The following is an 8,585-nucleotide window of genomic DNA, read 5'->3' on the forward strand; positions in this document are numbered from 1 at the left end:
ATTCACCTTTACTGTACAACTAGGAACTTGCGTAGCAGCGTGGATTGATTGTGGCTAGTTCTGTTTTAAGCTAGTGGGATCGCCTCTGTCCGCAGAGGGGATTTACCTCACCAACAATTTGGCGACTCCACTGGGGAGAAGCTATTTGGAGTTTGTTTTGCATGATTAGTTTTCTCTCGGAAGCCTGAGTTAATGAACTTTCTGGGTCAGTTTTGAAATTGCTATCTGCTGTTTGGTTCTTCTGGGCACTGTCAGTCAGACCCTGGGTAGTTATATTTTTTTTGGGTCAGTAAACACGGCTGGCGCGTTTTTTCTTCTGACAGTCGCGCCAGTTGGCGCATGTTGCTCCATAGGCACCCGCGCCAATTAATTGTTAGCGCGAGTTGCAGTTTCACAGTCGCGCCATCTCTGTGAATTTTACCAGTTTGATAGTTGAAAGCTCCTTAAACTCGGATTTTTTGTTTTTCCATATCTTTTGCTGCTTCTGGAAGTGTGTTGGACCTCTGTGTGACTGGTTGTTACTTTCATCCTTCAGTTGTTTGCTTATTTCTATCGATTTTGTATCCCAGCCCTAGAATACCTAGTGGCTGTGCATGTCGAGCCTTCTGTGGGACGTTGTGGTTTGATCATCTAGTGATTCACTTCTAGCTTGCTTGGATCTTGCTTGACTTCATTTGAACTTAGATCACATGGTTCACTGAACGTCTTTGTGTTTTCCTTTGCTTTGACAGTTCATCTTCATGTTTCTGAATTGGTTCTATGTCCATTGAGTGAATTGTGTTTGTACTCGTGGATATCTCTTGAGGTTTGTTTACATGCATTATGCCATCTTAAAAATCAAAAAACAAAAGAGCTTTTTGCATTATATTAGTTAGCATTTATTGTTGTTTGTCGCTTTTAAAAAGAAAAGGAAAAAACTTTTATTTCTTGTTATTAGCTGCATTAGGATCTTTGTTACTTGCTTGATAATCATTTTGTTTGTGAAAAAAAAATATCTCTACTCTTCTGTAGGTAGAATTCATCGAATGAAACGATATAATTTTGGCATATAGATTGCATTTAGGAAGTTTGAAGAGACCACATACGGTAGGACCAAAAAACTGAAACATAATTGAAGATAAACTATAAAATAAACTCAATGAACATAACAACGCATTGGAACATAACGCAAACACTCTAGAGGTCTAGGTTAGAGACGTGTTCCGGCGTCGTTAAACCTGGTAGCTTACCGTCGAGTGGTTGGGTGATTCCTCCACGGTGAAACGATAAGTGCCAATACGGACTGTGCTCCCACGTACCGTCGCGTATATATTGGGAGACCCCTATAGGAATAAAGCCTTTATCCATAGGAAGTCGTGTCAGCCGCCCTACGATTCGCAATGCAGTGAACACAGCATTCACGAAGATCGACCACCCGTACCCTAAAAAGTATTCTGTGGTTTTGCGAAAAGTTTGGCACACCCTCTACCTAGAATTCCAGAGCAGTCACTTTTGATCCTTTTTGGACTCCTTAAACGAAAAGGTGCCTGTGAGCGTCTTGTCACTTCGTGCTCATTAAATATTCGAAGGAGACTAGAGTCATCTTTTCGTCCTTTTCTCGACTCTTAAAAAGTGAAAAGGTCAAGTTCAAAGTTCAGTGTCTTAAAATTTATTTGACCACGATCACATATAACCCGGTTAAATTTTGTTTGCATCAGTCGGAGTAGGGTTTGGTCTCGTTAGACTCTCTAGGATTTTGTGAAGTCCCATCCTGGCGGAATTACCAATCTCGTCTCCCGAGATACCGGTTGGGAGTAAAACCCTCCCTATTGTTCTAAGTATACAACCGCTTAATTCTCGTGCTCCAGGCGACGAGAATTACCAATTCTATTCGAATCCTATTTGGGAACCTTCTCAAAACGGTGTCCCTTTTTGGGAATACACTCCTCCTCGACAACCATTTCCTCCCGATATGGAAAATCCATCCCCTACTACGACTGACGAATCCGGTGTGCCAGGGGAAGAGATTCCCACCACAATGGAATCTACCCCTGTTAGTAGGGCTTCTGTTACTGCAGGACTACCCCCTGGCTATAAAGCATTGCGTAATGTTCTATCGTCTCCTTTTCCGACTTCTATTTGGTCGGCACCCATTTTTTCCAATACAACTGTTACCTCAGTCACAACCCCTCCAACAGTGTCTGTGGTTTCTTCAACTCCTATTTTTAGTCGACCTTCCACCTCTTTATTCGCAGGTTTCGATTCTACATCAAATGTCCCATTTGAAGGGCAAAACGATCAGTATCTGCCACCCCTTGGGACTTGGACAAGTCAACCGGCTATAGAGGTTTCAGTTCCGCTGTCAATAGATTGGGGTTCCGCCTTTTTTCATGGTGGTCAAGCATCGTATGTGCAACCCGAACAACCACCTCAGCAAAACCTTCAAGGACAACCCTTTTGCTACTGATGGTCATTTTTCCACTTCTCATGTGCAACCTACTGGTAATCCAGGCCAACCTTCCACCCAACAAGTTCAACCTGGTATCCAGCAAGGCTCTCATACTGGACAAACCGGTCAATCATTTGTTAACCCAAATCAACCCAACGTCCAGTATACCCAAGTCTCTGGACAAGCTACCCAACAATTTGGTCAACCTACTGTCCAGTACACTCAATCTTCTGGGCAAGCCGGTCAGCCTCAAACACAGTTGGGCCAATCACTTGCCCAGCCCCCTCAGCCATCTGGTATGTTAGGACAACCTTCTACCGCACATCAGCAGGTAGGCCAACCTCAGTATCAGCAAGGTTATCCTTCTACTCAGATAGCCCAACCTTCAGGGCAGCCTACTGGCGCTGCTCAAACCGGCCCTTGGCCCCAAGCGGGACCCCAGAATCCATCCGGTCTTCAAATGCAGGCTGGAGTTCAATCCCAAACATTTTATCAAACCCAGCCTGGGTCTCAAGCTCAATTTGGGGTCCCACCACCGTATGGTTATCAACAACCTCAAGGGCAACCTTTGTTTACCCCCTATCAGAATTATCAACAACCATATGGTGCGTCTGCAGCATCCATTGGTAATCCATATGCTGGGGGGCAAAACACAAATCCCTACGGCCAATACGCCATGGGGCCAAATCCGTCAGGGCAAAGCCCGTGGGGGCAACCTCCACCTGGTTGGAACCCGAGTGCTCCATCCTACCAGCAGCCCCAAATGCCGTTCAATCCTCAATTACCATTCTTAGCGACTTTAGAATTACCGGATGTGTCCAAATTGACTAATGACCCAATTCTTCATAATCCCTATTGGCCCCCGGTTCCGACCAAAATTCCTGGTGACTGTCCAAAATTTGATGGTAAAGCTAATGAAGATCCACAAGCTCATGTTATGACCTACCATCTCTGGTGTTCATCCAATTCATGGCTTGATGATTCAATTCGGCTTCGTCTTTTTCAGAGGACTCTCACCGGCTCTGCCGCTAAGTGGTATATTGAGCTGAATCGCGGATCCTTTCAGGATTTCAACTCATTGGCTATGGCATTCCTCACTCATTTTCAGTTGCCCATTCGATATGAAACGGGCACACACCTTCTCACCTCCCTCAGACAGACAACGGCTACGCATATCTCCGATCACGTCCACGAATGGAGAAGGCGTAGACGTATGATTAAATTTTGGATTCCCGACCAGCTTCTTACGGATTGGTTCACGACTTCGTTCGTTCCTCCGATAGCCCGGGACATCGCTATGGGAGCGTGTGTTACTGAAGAGCAAGCTATCGCGCGTGCTCAGTACCTTGATTTGGTTTATTCTCAATCAGGTACACTATATGATTATTTGCCTGATGCCCCTAGACCAGGGACATCCAAAGCCCCGCCAACGCCTACTGTTGACGGCATTATTGGGTCTGTTAGTTCATCCTCTAAGAAAAATTCCGCGAATCCTGGGAAGCAGAAGTCAAATACTCCAATTGAAACTACTTCTCAGGTAACACCTACTTCTAAAACTACTTCCGAGGTCAATGCCGTTCAATCCACCACGGCAGACAAAGCCTCGAAAGCAAAGAAGAAAAGGAAAGAGAAAAATAAGCCAGAGCAACCTAAACAGGAACCCCCTAAAACTCAACCAGAAGAGAGTACCAAGCGCAAACCCAAGTATCCTTGTCTTATCTGTGATGAGGACCACTTCACCAAAGACTGCCCTCGGCGGTCCGAGGTTAGTCGTTTGTTGAAAGGTGCTCCCGGGGTCCCTGCGGTGCTTAAAGAACCCTTCCCTTCACAGCAAACTCAAATGGTTGCTGACCCCTCTCAACCTCCCTCTTCCTTCGGTTCCCAAGTATTTATGGCGGGAACAATCCCTGTTCATATCAGTACTCGAACAAAGGATTATCCATCTGCCGGAAAAGAGCCTGAGGCTCCCCCCAGTGCTCCCCCGTTCAGTTCAAGCCCTCTCCATATCGAAAGACCTAGTACTGAAACGCCTCTTCGACCCCCTCCAAAAGGAGTACTCCGGAAATCTTCTTACAACCCAAATGCTCGTGCTGCCCAGCACTACAATATCGTTGAGGATTTAGCACAGACTCCGTCGGCTATGTCTGCTTTAGAAGTTCTCCAGAGCTGCCCTTCTCAGAGGAAGTCCTTCCTATCCGCCATCGGCGGCATAGACCCGGCTGACTCAGATTTAATTACGTTCGATTTAGAACGCCATACACAGAGACTGCCTCCCCAAATTGCATTCCTTATACAGGTCATTATTGATAAGAAAACTATCCATCGTACAGTCATTGATGAAGGTGCTTCAACTTGCATCATGTCTGTTGCCTGTTGGAGAGCTATTGGATCCCCGACGCTGAGTCAGTCTCCCACTACCTTGGAAGCTTTTGATGGCAGAGCATCCCGTCCTTATGGTATACTCCCACGTTTACCCATCTCTTTGGAAGGGAAAACGGTCGAGATGGAGGTTGAAGTCGTTGATGCTACTTTAACCTACAACCTCCTTCTCGGGCGCAGCTGGATATACGCGATGCAAGCTGTTGCTTCATCTTTCTTTCGTATCCTTTGTTTCCCTCACCAAGGGAAGATTGTTACTGTGGACCAGCTGTCCTTCTTCGCTTCCTCTTCGGAAGGGAATATCCCTTTCGTGGAGCATACCTCCAAATCACCTGAGAGTCTGGGTCACGGGCTTTTCAAAGATCCCGCCCTCATGGGTATTTTTCCAGCCCAACCTCCTAATGTCGCTTCCGTCAATACGATTTCTACTTATTCTGATCCCTGGATTCTCCCTCCCATCGATCAAGTGGATTCTTGGGGCGACCAGATGCCGTTGAGTCCTGCCGAACTCAACTACGTCGAAATCGTAGCTGCATCGGCTCCTCCTTCTGAACTTGCTCTATTAAGCAAGATTCTCCACACGTTCGCTCCATCCTTAGGGCTTGTAGATCAAACTTCTTCGGATCCTTTAAAAGAAACATTTTCTTCCGACGAAGCTATTATTGAGACTATGTCTCTCGAGGAACCTCCTTGGCATGATACCCACCATCGTTCCTCGTTTCTCCCTGTCCCTCAGGATACGCCGACTTGTATCCAGCGGTTTGCTCCCAGTTTCCCATTTCCAATCCTTCAGTCACCTGTTCAAATTTATCAGGCATCGTCTGAGGGAAATATGGCAAACATTACGCAAACCCAGCCAATCGACATTTCTATCAAACCAGGGATTGTCGAACACATTCACATTGGAGTCACTTGTACTCCAGAGGAGATTCGACTTTATACAAACCTTTTTCGCGAATTTCGTGATGTTTTTGCTTGGTCCTATGAAGAAATGCCCGGCATTGATCCTAGCATAGTGGTGCATGAAATCATCACGTACCCAGATGCTAAGCCTGTTCGTCAACGTTTACGCCCGGTACACCCCCGAAAGGCTGCAGCGATCAAGGCCGAAGTAGAGAAGCTTCTTAACGCTGGTTTTATTTATCCTATCCCACTCACAGATTGGGTTTCTAATATTGTACCTGTCACTAAGAAACAAGGTACGATCCGCGTTTGTGTTGATTATCGCGATATTAATCGGGCTTGTCCTAAAGATAATTTCCCCACACCATTTATTGATCAAATTATTGATGAGTGTGCGGGAAGTGAGATGTATTCTTTTATGGACGGTTTTTCTGGCTACAACCAGATCAATATTGCTCCCGCTGATCAACACAAAACTGCCTTCATCTGTCCATGGGGTACTTTTGCCTATAAGAAACTCCCTTTCGGTCTAAAAAATGCCGGCGCTACCTTCCAACGTGCAATGTCCTATGCTTTTCATGACATACGACACATTGTACAGCCATACCTGGATGATCTTCCCGCTCATTCGGCAAAGCGTCACGACCACCCTGCTCACCTTCGCGAGATATTTCTTCGCTGTCGACACTACCGAATTAGACTTAATCCTCACAAGTGTGTCTTCTGCGTAGAATCGGGTCGACTTCTAGGATTTGTCGTCTCCCGCGAGGGCATCCGACTGGATCCCCTTAAAGTCGAAGCCATAGTCAATCTTCCTCCCCCTGCTACCTTACATCAATTACAAAGCCTGCAAGGTAAAGCGAATTTTTTACGTCGTTTCGTTCCAAACTATGCCGAGGTGGCTAAAGGTTTTACACGATTACTTAAAAAAGATATCCCTTTTCATTGGGATACCATGGCTCAAGAATCTTTTGAGCGACTCAAGGGTCTCCTTGTTTCTGCTCCATTGCTTCGCCCTCCAAACTATCATCGTGACTATACCCTATACTTAGCTGCCTCCGACACTACTATCGGCATGGTCCTAGTTCAAACCGACGACGATAACACTGAGCATGTTATCTATTATCTGAGTAGAAACCTTTTAGATACGGAAGCTCGATACGCTTATGTCGAGAAGTTGGCATTAGCCGTCGTTTGCGCTGTCCAACGGTTCCGACACTATATTCTGCTCCGCACTACTACTGTGATTTCCGATTGCAACCCCATGACGTATATCCTGTCACGCCAGTTGCTGGGGGGCAAATACTCAAAGTGGATTGTCATCCTCCAAGAGTTCGACTTGGAATTCACTACTGCCAAGTCAAAGAAATCGCTCGTTTTTGCTGAGTTAATTTGCTCTTTGCCATCTTCTTCTTCGCCTCCTCATACAGAGGATCAAATTCCGGATGAGACTTTGTTCCTCATCAGCACCCTCGACCCCTGGTACGGGGATATTGTTTTATATCTCCAAACGTCTTCCTTCCGCCCGGGTGCTCGGCGAAGGATTCGTCATCAATCTCAACCATACCGTATCATTGGAGATACATTATATCGTCTTGGTGCAGATTCTGTTCTTCGCCATTGTCTTACTCTAGAGGAAGCTGAACGGGTTCTAAATGACTGCCACTCTGGTGCTTGTGGCGGACATATGTCCGGATATGCTACAGCCCAAAAAATCCTTCGTGCTGGCTATTTTTGGCCCTCTATTTTCAAGGATTGCATCCTTGCCGTCTACTCTTGTCATGACTGCCAGATATACCAGCGGAAAATGCGACCGCCTTCTGCTCCATTGCACCCTGTGGTTTCCGTCGGCCCTTTTGCAAAATGGGGCATTGATTATATGACCTGTAACCCTCGCTCGGCCGGGGGGCATGGGTTTGTCATCGTTGCCGTCGATTACTTTACTAAATGGGCCGAGGCGATGCCTACATTAACTGAAGACGGTCACACTGCGGCGCAATTTTTATTCAATCATGTTATTTCGCGATTCGGCGTCCCTCAAGCCATTGTCACTGATCACGGAAAGCATTTCCGTAATCATATGATGTCGGAATTAACAACCCAGCTAGGCTTGCAACACGATAGTTCAACTCCATACTACCCTCAGTCCAATGGTCAAGTTGAAGCTGTCAATAAGATCTTGGTTACAATGCTTCAACGTATCATTGGTGTGCATAAGTCTAACTGGCATTTGATGTTATTCCCTGCCTTGTGGGCTTACCGAACCTCCGTGAAGGATGCCACTGGTTTCACTCCATTTCAACTAGTTTATGGACTAGAGGCTACCCTTCCAATTGAATGTGAGATCCCTTCATTGAAGTTAGCTGTCGAGCTACTTCCCAACACCACTCCGTTAGAAGAACGCCTTCTTTACTTAGAACGGTTAGATGAGACTCGTCGCCTGGCCTCTTTGGCCATCGAAACGCAAAAGAAGCGAGTCAAGACTCACTTCGATCAGACCGTTCGTCCACGTTCTTTCGTTGAGGGAGACTTAGTCCTACTCTATGATCAAGCAAAAGATAAGCTAGGCGCAGGAAAGCTCGAGTCTATGTGGCTAGGCCCTTATATTGTCAAGAAAGTCCTGCAGAAAGGGGCCTACGAGCTGATTGATTATGAAGGAAACCCTCGTGGGAAGCCCCGAAATGGGCTTTATTTGAAAAAGTACTATGCGTGATGCTGGTACATTTTATTGTGTACATACATGTACTTTAGTGTATTGGGTGTCGGTTTTCAAGACATAGCTACCACTTATCGTGTTTTTCGCTTCTTGTGCAGATGCCGGATGCACCTTATGTTGGTTTCGCTGATGGTGCCTACCGCAGTACCCGCAATTTGT

Source organism: Pinus tabuliformis, chromosome 1_2 (genome assembly GCF_031772625.1).
Source record: "Pinus tabuliformis cultivar Carrire ecotype Pingquan chromosome 1_2, CPIR1, whole genome shotgun sequence".
In the NCBI taxonomy this organism is placed as follows: Eukaryota; Viridiplantae; Streptophyta; class Pinopsida; order Pinales; family Pinaceae; genus Pinus; species Pinus tabuliformis.